The sequence below is a fragment of the Leucoraja erinacea genome, unplaced genomic scaffold (genome assembly GCF_028641065.1).
Source record: "Leucoraja erinacea ecotype New England unplaced genomic scaffold, Leri_hhj_1 Leri_275S, whole genome shotgun sequence".
NCBI classification, from domain to species: domain Eukaryota; kingdom Metazoa; phylum Chordata; class Chondrichthyes; order Rajiformes; family Rajidae; genus Leucoraja; species Leucoraja erinaceus.
This window is the reverse complement of record NW_026576176.1, coordinates 123,392-137,135: the sequence shown is the minus strand read 5'-3', so window position 1 is coordinate 137,135 and position 13,744 is coordinate 123,392. Positions and strand designations below refer to the sequence as shown.

General features: G+C 48.5%; 1 long non-coding RNA gene across 1 annotated transcript; it reads left to right on the top strand.

Annotated features, from left to right (window-relative positions):
• The first annotated feature begins 2,827 nt into the window (after nt 1-2,827).
• Nucleotides 2,828-12,683, top strand: LOC129693391 (uncharacterized). The gene is made up of 3 exons (XR_008722870.1): nt 2,828-3,599; nt 4,924-5,017; nt 11,817-12,683. It is a non-coding gene; the product is annotated as an uncharacterized LOC129693391 (long non-coding RNA).
• Nucleotides 12,684-13,744: the final 1,061 nt, after the last annotated feature.

The following is a 13,744-nucleotide window of genomic DNA, read 5'->3' as shown; positions in this document are numbered from 1 at the left end:
GTGGGGTGTGTTGTCGCCTACTGAAGAAGTTTTGCTTGTCGTTGGTACCTTGATTGGTCCGACAGCTTTTGCTTCCTTCTTCTGGTCTTACCTGAAGAGAGGATTTAGCGGCTGGTTTCTCCAAAGTCACCCTGATAGCGCTGTTCCCTTGCCGGCACTTGTAGCATTGCTAATTGCTGGCTCTTGAAGCCATATGTATGTGCTTCAGTATGTTCATACTTAAAATTTGAGATCAGTTACCTGCTGATCACTCGCACTCCCCTCCACAAAAAGTGAGATTTGTAGGCAGCCCCGAAAACAGGTGCTGCCGCAGGCCCCTGAGGATACCTGTGCTGACATGGCCACTCCAGCGGACCTAAATGAGGTTCTTGCTTTGGGTCAGACTGAAAACTGACCGTGGATGCTCCTCTCCTCAGAGCAGGAGACATTTGTGCAGCCCTGAAACAGGTACCGCTGCCTGCGGGTCCTCCATAATACCCGGGCTGTCAATTAGTTAGATCTCCATTCAGGGAAGCACCCAGTGGAACCTGGATGATTGCAGAAGTACTTCTTTTCTTTTGTTTGTATGGAAGCTTATTATTCATTTTATGTAAAGCACTTTGGTGTCAATGCGAGTTGACTTAAACAGTGCTATATAAGTAAAACATACTTACTTCCTTTCTTCTGCTTGTCCCTGGGAAGGTTCCCCCCCCTGTTCTTTTGTACTTCCAATGGGGAAGACATTGGGCTGCCCCATGTGCGAGGCTGCTGGCAAGGCCTGCTGTGGGCCCGTGTTGATAGTGCTCCCTCCTTCGGAGCAGATCATTGTTGGAGCAACTTCTCCATAAGTTGCTCCATGTGGGAGAATCGTCCTCAGACGCTCTCCGTTGAGGGAGGGTATCGCTTTTCCCCGTACTCATCTGAGTCAACGGGTTTGTCAGACTTGTGGGTGGTATTACATCCCGCAGGACCACCATCGAGCTCCTCCTCCTGCACCAAGCCTCCTGCCGATTCTGCTGCCAGCACTAATGTCGGGAGCAAGACCGTCGCCCGCTACATGGAATGCTGCGGTCTTCGGCACCCGACTTCTTCGCGGACCGTCTCCTCGACATCTGAGCTCTGAAACTACAAAAAGCTTCAAGCCAGAAAGAAACGCAGGTAAGTAATTCAACTTTCCTTACCTGCCCATCCCAATGGCTGGGAGGACACAGTGCCAGCCAGTCTATCGTGCACGTTGCGTTCAGACGTAATGGACGCGCACGCAGACGGTCAGCCCTTCTTCACGTAGTCACTCACGTGACTCCGAAGTAAAATCTACATATCTCTGCCTTAAAAATATTCATTGACGGCCTCCACAACCTTCTGCGGCAATGAATTCCACAAATTCATCACTGTCTGACTGAAGAAATACCGCCGTATCTCCTTCCGAAGGGGACGTTCAAAGAATGCCACAGATTCACCACGCTGTGACTAAAGATATTCCACCTTATCTCTTTCCTAAAGGAATTTTGTTTAATTTTGAGGCTATGAACTCTAGTCCTTGACTCTCCCACAAGTGGAAACATCCTCTCCACATCCACTATCCAAACCTTTCACTTTTCGGTAAGTTTCAATGAGCTCCCCCTTCATTCTTCTAAACTCCAGCGAGTACAAGCCCAGTGAAGTCAAATGCCTTTCTGGAAAGAAAGAATGGGTGACGTTTCAATCAAGACCCTTCTTCAGACTTAGTCAGGGGAAAGGACGATCTGGAAGGGTAAGGAGCGAAAACGAGAGATCAAAGGGGGCAAAGATCAAGGAAAATGTAGAATAGATCATTGTCAGCGAGGGGAAGTTGACAACGAAGAAAAAATGTAATCAGGAGGACAGTTAAACTGGCCAGAGAGCTAAAATTGTGGAGAGATGGAGAGAGAGGGAAACTTGAAGTTAGAGAGGTCAACATCATATCGTTGTGTTGTAAGGTGTCCAAGTGAAATATGAAATGCTGTAATATTTTCCTGTGATGACTTGCCTCGGTAACCTGTATCTGGCATCCAGCAGCCACAGCGCCGTCCAGCTTTGAGGACAGCTACGAATAGAAATTAAACAGAGCATACAGCAGGATGGGGATACTGACAGCATCTATCTACTTGTCGTCAACATCTGGCTACTCCTCCCAGGATGAGCTGCAGGGTAAGTGAAACGTTCATCATCTCACCCCCCCCCCCCCCACGTCCCTCATCCTGAACAGCCAACGTGCACTATCGGCAGAGAGGACACACTGGCTGGAGCTGGAACAGAGGCTTTAGGGATTTCATATTGAAGTTGGGCAATGGGTCGGCTGAGTGGGCACTTACTGCGGTGAGTTGATGTGTGGGTGGGAGGTGTTACTAGAGTGGGGCAGATGGATGGGGCAGTTACTAGGGCATGAACAAGGTGGGTTGGTGAGTGGAGGATGTAACCAAGGTGGGACAAGGTGGGTGGGTGGTAGATGTTGGGCGTGGGCACTGGGTGAATTGGGGATGTTGCTGGGGCAGGGTGAGGTTGAGTGGGCTATTACAAGGCGCTGGTGTCGGGACATGTGCTGTTACTGGGAAGGGGGTGAGGGACATGTAAGCGGGCTGACGGTGGGGAGGGTAAATGGAGCGGGTGGGGTGTGAGGGTCTGTTACTGGGGCAGGTGAGGGGCTGTTAGTGAGGTGGGCTGTGGGTGGGTGAGTGGGCCGTGGACTGACACTGGGCAGGAGCTGAACCTGTTTTACAGGATTGTAGATTTCCCAGATGCTGGGTTACATCAGGGGGACTGAGCTGTTGTTTGTGGCAGCTAATGGCCATTCATTCACACACATGCACACACACACATATGTACACACATATGTACACACAAAAAAACAAACACAAAAAATAGTGTGCTGCCATTTGACGACACAAACTCCCCCTGCTTAGCGCCTGTTCACCAAGGTGTGGAAAGTGATGCAACTTCTGCTAAAGAGCATCGTTCCATTGCAATCTCCAGGTTGTATCAGCAGCAACACCCTGTGTATCCATCCACTTAAAATCATGAATGAATCCACTTCCTGCAGCGTTTTGGAGAGAATATTCTGGATCCAGTATTGTCAGTATTGATTCTGTGACCTCTGTGATAGGTCATCTCTTTTACCTTCTCTGTTCCGAGAGGACTCCTAACTTTTCCAAATTACTCTTTACTGTAATTCTAGACACTCTCTAAATCAATTCTTAGGCTTGAAGTCTGAAGAAGGGTCCCGACCCGAAACGTCACCCATCCTTTTTCAGACAGAAATGCTGCCTGACCCGCTGAGTTACTCCAGAACTTTGTGTCTATCTTAGGCTTTTGACATCCTTCCTTTAGTTTAGAGATACAGCGTGGAAACAGGCCCTTCGGCCCACTGAGTCGGCGATCCCCACACACTAACAGTTGAGCCGTGGGCCGATCAGTTGCATGGTGCTTTTGTGAACAGCAGCACAAACATTGGGCTACGTGACCCTTTGAACATTGTAAACCTTGAGAGAGAAGTTTGCTTTGTTGACATCTTGCTCTTCTTTCCCACCCCCCAGGTTTGGCGTACTCTGAATTGTTCTCTCCCCTTGCCAAGCTGTGGGGCTGGATCTCGCTGCTGTCTCCAGGTACCTGCATTACTAATCTTCCCTCTTCTGTGGTCCATGGCCCCAAAACTCTGCTCCAGTCAACCAGTGCCCTGCTGATACTGGACCCAGTGGTGAGGTACAGCCCGCTGCTCTCTCCTTAAACTCCCAGGGTTTGCACAAGGCCTGGTCCCCAGTGCTCTGTTGTTCGTGCAGCCTAAGGACCACAGTCAGTGCAGGAGGAAGCCACCTTCCAGCTTGGTACTCCAGTGTGTTCCCTCAGCCTGACTGGGTCACTCACTGAGATGAGTGGTGAGTTGCCCAGAGGACCATAGAGTCAAGAGACGACTGACTGTCAATGCTCGGTTACTCGAGGCCAACTGAAGTCATGTTGTAACACCTAAGGGAGGCCTGGTTTGTGCTCCAGGGTCACTGGGGTGATGAAAGAATAGGATCTCCTTTAGATTTCCCCAGCTGTGTGGCACCGAGGATGCTTTTGAAATGTAGTGTAAGGTGGTGGACCGTGGCCAAGCTCGCACACAGCATTGTGATCAGCAGACGCCCATGTTCAATAAATCTAGATCTCTCTAACTTCAAGTAACCCTCTCTCTCCGTCCCTCCCCCTCCTTTGTCATTGTACTAGTTTCACTGTCGTCCTGGTGAGTTTCATTGTCTGTATCATTCGTTAACACCGAGCCCACAGCCAACCAACAATGGACCCTTTCCTTCATCATCGTTACTTTTTTGCACATCGTTCATTCATTTGTTCCATGTCTCTCTACATCACCGTCTATATCGCTTGTTTCCCTTTCCCCTGACTCTCAGTCTGAAGAAGGGTCTCGACCCGAAACGTCACCTATTCCTTTTCTCCAGAGATGCTGCCTGTCCAGCTGAGTTACTCCAGCTTTTTGTGTCTATCTTTGCCCATGTTGGTTGTGGGATAAGATTGACTGGGACAGAGGGGGCTGCTATCCATCCACAACCAGGCAATCTCTCTGTGTTGAAATGTGATACTCCCTGCTCGGTGGAAGTGTCATTGACAATCTCCCGTTTATTTAGTCTGGACACAAAAGGAGGCCATTCGGCCCGTCGTGGCCTCTGGAGTACCCCCATCAGTGCTGTTGTCCCGTTGATATCCCTGCAACCTATTTTTTCTTAGGTTCCCTAAAGCTCCCCTGGGTTCTCCTGCCACCAGCTTGCGGTGGACTTTCTGTGGTGGTCCCTGCAGGGGAGAAGGTCTCTCAGCCTGACGTGGTTCCACAGTATCAGTGCGTTCCGTGTTGGAGAGTCTGAGCTCTCTCCGCTTCCACTGATGTGAAGCATCGGGGCCCAACGTTGTCTAATATTGTGTTGCTGTCTCTTTCAGAAAAAGCTCTGCCCCTGGTGTACTGGTGGTTGGGCACAGCCTGGTACCAGTTAACAACGGCCATCTCCTTGATCGATGTCTTTACTCTGTCCAGGTACGTGCTCCGGGGATCCACAGACTCCCTTCCTCCACCTGGTCACACCCATCCCCACTGCCTCCTCCATCTCCTCCCCACCTCTGTACTGAACACACCCTCCCACAGGACACCCAGTCACACTGAACCACCGATAAATAGACAATAGACCATAGGTGCAGGAGTGGGCCATTCAGCCCTTCAAGCCAGCAATGTGATCATGGCTGATCATCCACAATAAGTAACCCGGTCAGAATAGGCAGGTGAAAGGCAGAGATCGAGGAAGGAGGGTTGGTTTAAACTGCACGTAAAGGGGCCTGACGGGGAAGGCAGATGAGCTGAGGGCATGGATAGGTACGAGCGACTGGGACCTTGTAGCCATGACTGAAACCTGCTTAAGGGAGGGGCAGGACTGGCAGCTCAATGTTCCCGGGGTACAGGAGCTTCAGGGCAGACAGGGGTGAGGGAAAAAGAGGAGGGGGGGTTGCATTGTTGGGTAAGGAGGATGTCACGGCAGTGTTCAGAGGTGACATTACGGACGGTTCGTTTAGTGAGGCTATATGGGTGGAGCTGAGGAACAAGAAAGGGATGATCGCCTTGTTGGGGGTGTACTACAGACCCCCGAATAGTCAACGGGAATTAGAAGAACAAATGTGCCAGGAGATTGCAGACAGCTGCTGGTCAAATAAGGTTGTTGTAGTAGGGGATTTTAACTTTCCCAATATAGACTGGGGAAATCATAGCGTGAAGGATTTAAATGGGGTGCAATTCCTCAAACGTGTTGAGGAGAGTTTTCTTAAACAGTATGTGGAGGCCCCCACACGTGAGAGGGCAACACTGGATCTAGTATTGGGAAATTGGGAAGGCAAGTTAATGAAGTGTGTGTGGAGGAGCCTTTTGGGTCCAGTGACCACAGTTCGATTAGGTTTAAGATAGTTATGGATCTCGCTCAAATTGACTGGAGCTGGTTATTAGAGGGGAAAGGAACATGGGCTAAGTGGGATGTTTTTAAGTGTGCTGACGAAAGCTCAGCATATGTACGTCCCCGTTAGAGTGAAGGGCAAAGCAGGCAAACATAAGGAAAGTTGGCTGACAAGCTATCACTGTTACAGAGATAGGTTGAATAAGTTAGGTCTTTATTCTCTGGAGAATGTTAAGGGGGGACTTGATAGAGGTCTTTAAAATAATGAGAGGGATAGACAGAGTTGATGTGGACAAGCTTTTCCCTTTGAGAATAGGGAAGATTCAAACAAGAGGACATGACTTCAGAATTAAGGGACAGAAGTTTAGGGGTAATATGAGGGGGAACTTCTTTACTCAGAGAGTGGTAGCGGTGTGGAATGAGCTTCCAGTGGAAGTGGTGGAGGCAGGTTCATTGGTATCATTTAAAAATAAATTGGATAGGCATATGGATGAGAAGAATGGAGGGTTATGGTATGAGTGCAGGCAGGTGGGACTAAGGGGAAAAAAATTTGTTCGGCACGGACTTGTAGGGCCGAGATGGCCTGTTTCCGTGCTGTAATTGTTATATGGTTATATGGTTATAAAATGATGCGTTGGTCAAAACAAGAAGGACGCATGGGACAGGTATAGGCAGCTGGGATCAAGTGCATCCCTGGAGGAGTTTCAGGAACCAAGGAGTAAACTGAAAAAGGTGATCAGAAGGACAAAAGGGGGCCAGGCGATAGCTCTGGTGGGTAGCAACAATCCCAAAAGATTTTATAAATACATAACGGGAAAAAGGGTAACCAGAGAGAGAGTGGGAGCTCTCAGGAATCAAAGCAGTCACATCTGTGTGGAGCTATAGGAGATGGGCAAGGTCCTCAATGAATATTTCTCCTCTGTATTTACCGAGGAGAAAGACAGTAGGACGGAAGGCAGACAAAAATGCTGCAGAAACTCAGCGGGTGAGGCAGCATCTATGGAGCGAAGGAATAGGTGACGTTTCTGGTCGTGACCGTTCTTCAGATTGATGTGGGGGGATGAGGGTGGGGGGGCGGGAAGAAGAAAGGAAGGGGCGGAGACAGTGGGCTGTGGGAGAGCTGGGAAGGGGATGGAAGGAGGGTGAAAGCAAGGACTACCTGAAATTGGAGGTCAATGTTCATACCGCTGGGGTGTACACTACCCAAGCGAAATATGAGGTGCTGCTGCTCAATTTGCGGTGGGACTTACTCTGTTCATGGAGGAGATCCAGCACAGAAAGGTCGGATTCGGAATGGGAGGGGGAGTTGAAGTGCTGAGCCACCGGGAGATCAGGTTAGTTAATGCGAAGTGTGCGGACAACGTGGGTAAAAGCGTGCCCAACGTCGCCTTCACCCTGATGGCCAACTCGTGTGTGGATGCATCAGGCGGAATGTAGAGCCAAGGCATGTGGGCATCAAGTGTCACTACCTGCTGAGGTTCTACCTGTCCCCGGTGTTGCGAAGGATGGGCCTGGCCCAGATGCCACGCAATGTGCCAGTCAGCTGGACATTCCCGTCCCATCTATCCTTTGTGGAAAGGTTCTTCCGGACCAACACCTTTGACCATATGTCCATCGGGCAGTGGTCAGCACGGAATGTCCTGCAGGCACTGCAGGGAAAGGACTCGATGGATCTGGTGGCGTGGTTCCCAGAGCAGACTGCCCAGCTTGTCTGGCAAAATGCCTCATCGCCAGAAGTCACCAACAAGCACCAAGACCTGGCTTGGCTGGCGGTGAGGGGAGCCATCCCAGTCGGATCCTTCCCGCACCGTCGGAGCCTCACTACCAGCGCAAGCTGCCCTCGGGACGGCTGCTATGGAGAGGAGATGGTTGCCCACCACTTTGCTTTGCAAAGAGAGTCTGGAGAGGTATGCAAGGGTCTCAGGCAAGGTTTATTCCGAACAGCTCCGTCACAGAGGACTCTGTGATTTACGGACTGTTCCCAGGGACACATTCCGATACTGACATCGAGTGCTGCTGGAAGGTCATCAACTCGGTGAAAGAAGCTCTTTGGTCTGCCCGAGCGTTGTTCACCACCCAGCGGTGCGAGATGCCCGTCAGGGAATGTTGCCGACTGGCCCGCTGCAGACTGCAGGAGTATGTGCTGAGGGACGCACTGAAGCTCAGTGCAGCTAACGCCAAGGCTCAGTGGGTGAGGACCACAGTCTAGGGTCCTTCTGCTGCTGGACATGGGGGGCAGGGTTTGGTGGAGACGCCCCTCAAAATAAGGGAAGGGATTCCACGCCAGTGGGCAAAATGAGTGGCAAGGCTGGGGGACAAATTTGTGAAATTTGTGCAATGTATGTAGACTGTATTAAATAATTTGTGTAGGATGAATTTGTCACACGATTTATGTATTGTATATTTATTACCTGAATAAAGTCTATTTTGTAATAATAATTTAAAAAAGTGTGCAGAGGTGTTGGACGAAGTGATCACCAAGCCTGCGCTTGGTCTCACCGATGTAGAGCAGTTGACACCTAGAGCAGCGGATGCAATACATGAGGTTGGAGGAGGTGCAGGTGAACCTATGCCTCACCTGGAAAGATGGCTTGGGTCCTTGGATGGAGTCAAGAGGGGAGGTAAAGTGACAAGTGTAGCATTTTCTGTAGTTGCAAGGGAAAGTACCAGGGGAGGGGGTGGTTTGGGTGGGAAGGGACGAATTGACCAGGGAGTTACGGAGGAAGCGGTCTCTGCGGAAAGCCGAAAGGGGAGGAGATGTGGCCAGTGTTGAGATCCCGTTGGAGGTGACGAAAATGTCGGAGGATTATCTGTTGTATGTGACGGCTGGTAGGGTGGAGGTGAGGACAATGGAGACTCTGTCCTTGTTACGAGTGGGGGGATGGGGAGTGGGAGCGGAGCAACGGGATATAGAAGAAACCCTGGTGAGAGCCTCATCTATAGTCAAAGTGAGGAACCCCCGTTCCCTAAAGAATGAGGACATCTGCGATGCCATGGTTTGGAACACCTCATCCTGGATGCATTTGCGGTGTAGATGGAGGAATTTGGAGTAGGCGAAAGTCCTCACAGGAAGCAGGGTGGGAAGAAGTGTAGTCCAGATAGCCATGGGAGACAGTGGGTTGTAGAAGATGTCGGTCAGTAGTCTGTAACCTGCGATGGAGATAGTGAGGTCTAGAAACGGTAAGGGAGATGTCGGAAATGGTTGAGGTGAATTTGAGTGCTGGATGGAAGTTAGTGGTGAAATGGATGAAGTCAGTGAAACATAGAAAATAGGTGCAGGAGGAGGCCATTCGGCCCTTTGAGCCAGCACCACTCGAAGGGCCAAATGCAGAAGTGAGTTCTGCATAGGTGCAGGAGGTAGCACCAATGCAGTCATCAATGTAGCGCAGTTAGAGTTTGGGGATAGGGCCATGGTACACCTCGTACAAGGATTGTTCGACATAGTCTATAATGAGGCAGGCATAGTTGAGGCCCATGTGCCTGCCCATAGCTACGTCGTGGATTTGGAGGAAATGGGAGGAGTCAACGGAAAAGTTGTTGAGAGTAAGGACCAGCTCCGCTAGGACAGTAGGACGGAGGAACTTGGAGCAGTCAATGGAAGTGTCTTGAGAGCAGTCAGTGTTACCTTCGAGGAAGTATTGAAGGTACTGCCGTGTTTGAAGGTAGACTAATCTCCGGGACATGATCATATATATCCGAGGAGATTGCGGGAAGCTAGAGGGGAAATTGCGGGAGCCCTGGTTGAAATTTATGAGTTGTCCTTAAATACAGGAGAGGTGCTGGAAGACTGGAGAGTGGCAAACGTTGTGCCTCTTTTCAAGAAGGGCTGCAGGGAAAATGCTGGGAACTTTAGGACGGTGCGCTTAACTTCTGCAGCTGGAAAGTTACTAGAGAGATAGCTTATACAGGCAGATGGATTGGCAAGGGCTGATTTGGGATAATCAGCATGGTTTTGTACCTGGGAGGTCGTGCCTCACAAATCTGATTTATTTTTTTGAAGACATGACCAAAAAGGTCGATGAGGGCAGAGTTGTAGATGTTGTGTACATGGATTTCAGTATGACGTTCGACAAGGTTCTGCATGGTAGGCTGCTCTGGAAGGTTAGATGGCATGGGATCCAAGGAGAGATAGCTGAATGGATAGCAAAAAGGATTTGGCACATTGGCCTTCATCAGTCAGAGATTTGATTGTGGAAACTGGGAGGTCATGTTGCAGTTGTATGAGACGTTGGTGAGACCACATTTAGAATATTGTGTTCAGTTCGGGGCACCATGTATAGGGAAAATATTGTCAGGCTTGGAAGTGTTCAGAGAAGATTTACAAGGATGTTGCCAGGACGAGAGAGTGTGAGCTATGGGGAGAGGTTGAGTAGGCTGGGTCTCTATTCCATGGAGCGCAGCAGGATGAGGGGAGATCTTATAAAGGTATACAAAATCATGAGAGGAATAGATCGGGTAGATGCACAGTTTCTTGCCCAGAGTAGGGGAATCGAGGACCAGAGGACATATGTTCAAGGTGAAGGGGAAAAGATTTAATAGGAATCCGAAGGGTAACGTTTTCACACATAAGGTGGTGGGTGTATGGAACAAGTTGCCAGAGGAGGTAGTTGAGGCTGAGACTATCCCATCGTTTTAAAAAACAATTAGATAGGTACATGGATAGGACAGGTTTGGAGGAATATGGACTAAGTGCAGTCAAGTGGGACTAGTGTAGCTGGAACATTGTTGGTCGGTGTGGGCAAGTTGGGCCGAAGGGCCTGTTTCCAAACTGTATCACTCTATGACTCTGGTCTGTGTAGGGTAGTGTTAGTGGGCGGGAATCGTTGGTCGGTACGGACTCGGTGGGCCGAAGGGCCTGTTTCTGTGCTGTGTCTTTAAACTAAACTTAAAAAATGATAACCCATTTATTGTACCCCAGGTAAACCCACCACAGGCCAACCCACTTGTACTACCCCAGATAAACCCACTAGAAACATAGGAAAGACATAGAAAGATAGGTGCAGGAGTAGGCCATTCGGCCCTTCGAGCCAAGGACTACAAGATAGCCTGCCCCACACTCTACCCCAGATACATCCACAGAACCGCCCTCTGATACTGTACCCTAGGTTGACTAATCTTTGCACCAGTGTCACCATGGCTCTGAGCTTTGGGTGTGTGGACTGAAGGTCTGTCAGCAGCGTGGGTCCATGGAGGGGTCTGTCCATCTCTTGACCATAATCATTGACCTGATTCTGTCTGTTTGATGGCAGCAATCGATTTGCTTGAAACGTGTGTGGGAAGGAACTGGAGATGGTGTTTTAAAGGGGTTGGACAGGCTAGATTTTAAGGGGTTGGACAGGCTAGATGCAGGAAGATTATTCCCGATGTTGGGGAAGTCTAGAACTAGGGGTCACAGTTTAAGGATAAGAGGGAAGTCCTTTAGGACCGAGATGAGAAAATCATTATTTACACAGAGTGGTGAATCTGTGGAATTCACTGCCACAGAAGGTAGTTGAGGCCAGTTCATTGGCTATATTTAAGAGGGAGTTAGATGTGGCCCTTATGGCTAAAGGGATCAGGGGGTATGGAGAGAAGGCAGGAATGGGATACTGAGTTGGATGATCAGCCATGATCATATTGAATGGCGGTGCAGGCTCGAAGAGCCGAATGGCCTACTCCTGCACCTATTTTCTATGTTTCTATGTTTCTAAACCAAAGATAGACACAAAAAGCTAGAGTAACTCAGTGGGTCGGGCGGCGTCTCTGGCGAGAAGGAATGGGTGACATTTCAGGACAACTCCCTTCTTCAGACTCCAGAGATGCTGCCCGACCCACTGAGTTACAGCAGCTTTTTGTATCCATCTCGCTTGAGACAGGGTTGGGTTCAATAGCCGGCTGACGTGTGTGTTTCCCCTCCAGGTGTGTCCCTCACGTGAAGAAGTGGATGCTGCTGGTGTTGCTGGCATTACTGGGTAAGGACCTGCTCCATTTCACATCTCACTTCATCGATCATTGATGTCTGCAGGATAATATGAAGAGAAAATCTTCACTGAGGGTTCGAGCAGTTGAGGCAAAACATGAGGAGAAACAGTCAAGTTGAGAGTAAAGGATTAAAGGTGGAGGGAAGGATTGGGGGTGGGCCCTGGGCTGTATTTAGCCGTCTGTTTGACAGAACAACACTGGTGAATTTATAGTGTCAACTGAGTATCCCGAGTCCAAGGTTCTTGTTGCAAATAGTAGGTATGTTACAAAACCTACCTGAATCGTGGCTGAGCATATGCCCCCAGGCCGTGTGCACGATTTTGGCGCTGTTTAGAGGGGGCGGGTTTAAAACGCGATTTTTACTAGGCTGTTGCAATCGAAAATGTTCAGCCTAGTAAATCATTAACGGAAAATCGCTGAAAGACCCCGTCGCAAAAGGTATTATTAGTTTTTATGGCCTTGTATAATAGTTATAGTAGTTTAACAACCACTCTCTCAACCCGCGACCTCTCGCAGCCCCAGGGTTTTATAAAGCAAACAATTAAAGGTATGTACCTTATTTTTACATTAAAAGGGGCTTCTTAAGAACCCTGTATATAAAGTTTTCTATAGCGAATAGCTCATTTTGGGCTCTTTATATCACGCAGTATTTTTCTGGGCATTTGAGGGCACAAATCCAGCGCAATGTGAACGTTCTAAACCAGCGCGTTCACAGGAACACACTAGAAAGCCGATTTAAATTGACTTTAATTTACAGCAATTGAACACTAAATTCTTTCCATTTGGCCTAGAAATTGATGTAAATGAGATTTAAAAATCATGTTTTATTGTGAATTATTTGTGAATATTATTTGGACACTTAGGCTATTTAAAAATGATAATCATTTATTAAGAAATGGATAGATGAAAATTTCATTCAGTTCTCTTAATTTTTAAGAAGGTTATGGCCTTTTGACTGTCCTGGATCACAGCTTTTTTGTTATGTCCATAGAAAATCAATAGGGAACAAGATGCTAATTTCCGGGTATGAAAATGGCCATAACTTTTTTATTACTTGAGATATGAAAGTGAATTAGGTGTCAAATTAAACTTACTGTTATGCTTTATCTGATGGGATAAATTGCAGACTTGATTTTTTAAATCTCAAAATTTTGTAACATTGCTACAAATAGAGAGTGAGGTCCAAGCAGCTGAATTGAGGTTGTGTTATATTGTTCATAAATTATAGAAACAGAATTAGGCCATTTGGCCCATCAAGCCTACTCCATTATTCAATCATGGCTGATCTATCTTTCCCACTCAACACCATTCTCCTGCCTGTTCTCCATAACCTCCAACACCCGTACTAATGAAGAATCATATCAAACTCCACCTTAAAAATACCCTTTGACTTGGCATCAGCCGTCTGTGGCAATTAATTCCACAGATTTGCCACCCCCTAATTAAAGAAGTTCCACCTGTTCTCCTTTCTAAAGGTACGTGGTTTTGTTCTGAGGCTATGGCCTCTGGTCCTAGACTCTCCCACTAGTGGAAACATCCTATCCACATCCACTCTATCCAGGCCTTTCACTATTTGGCAAGTTTCAATGAAGTCCCTCCACATCCTACAGCAAGTATAGGTCCCCCCCCCCCCAGTGCCTACAAATGCTCATCGCCCGTCAACCCACTCGTTCCTGGGATCATTCTCGTAAACCTCTGGACCCTCTCCAATGCTAGCATATCCTTCAGATGTGGAGCCCAAAACAGTTCACAATACTCCAAATGTGGTCTGGCCAGTGCCTTATAAAGCCTCAGCGTTACATCCCTGTCTTTATATTCTATTATTCTAGGGAAACTGGTTACCAAACTCGCAGAACTGGGTCTCT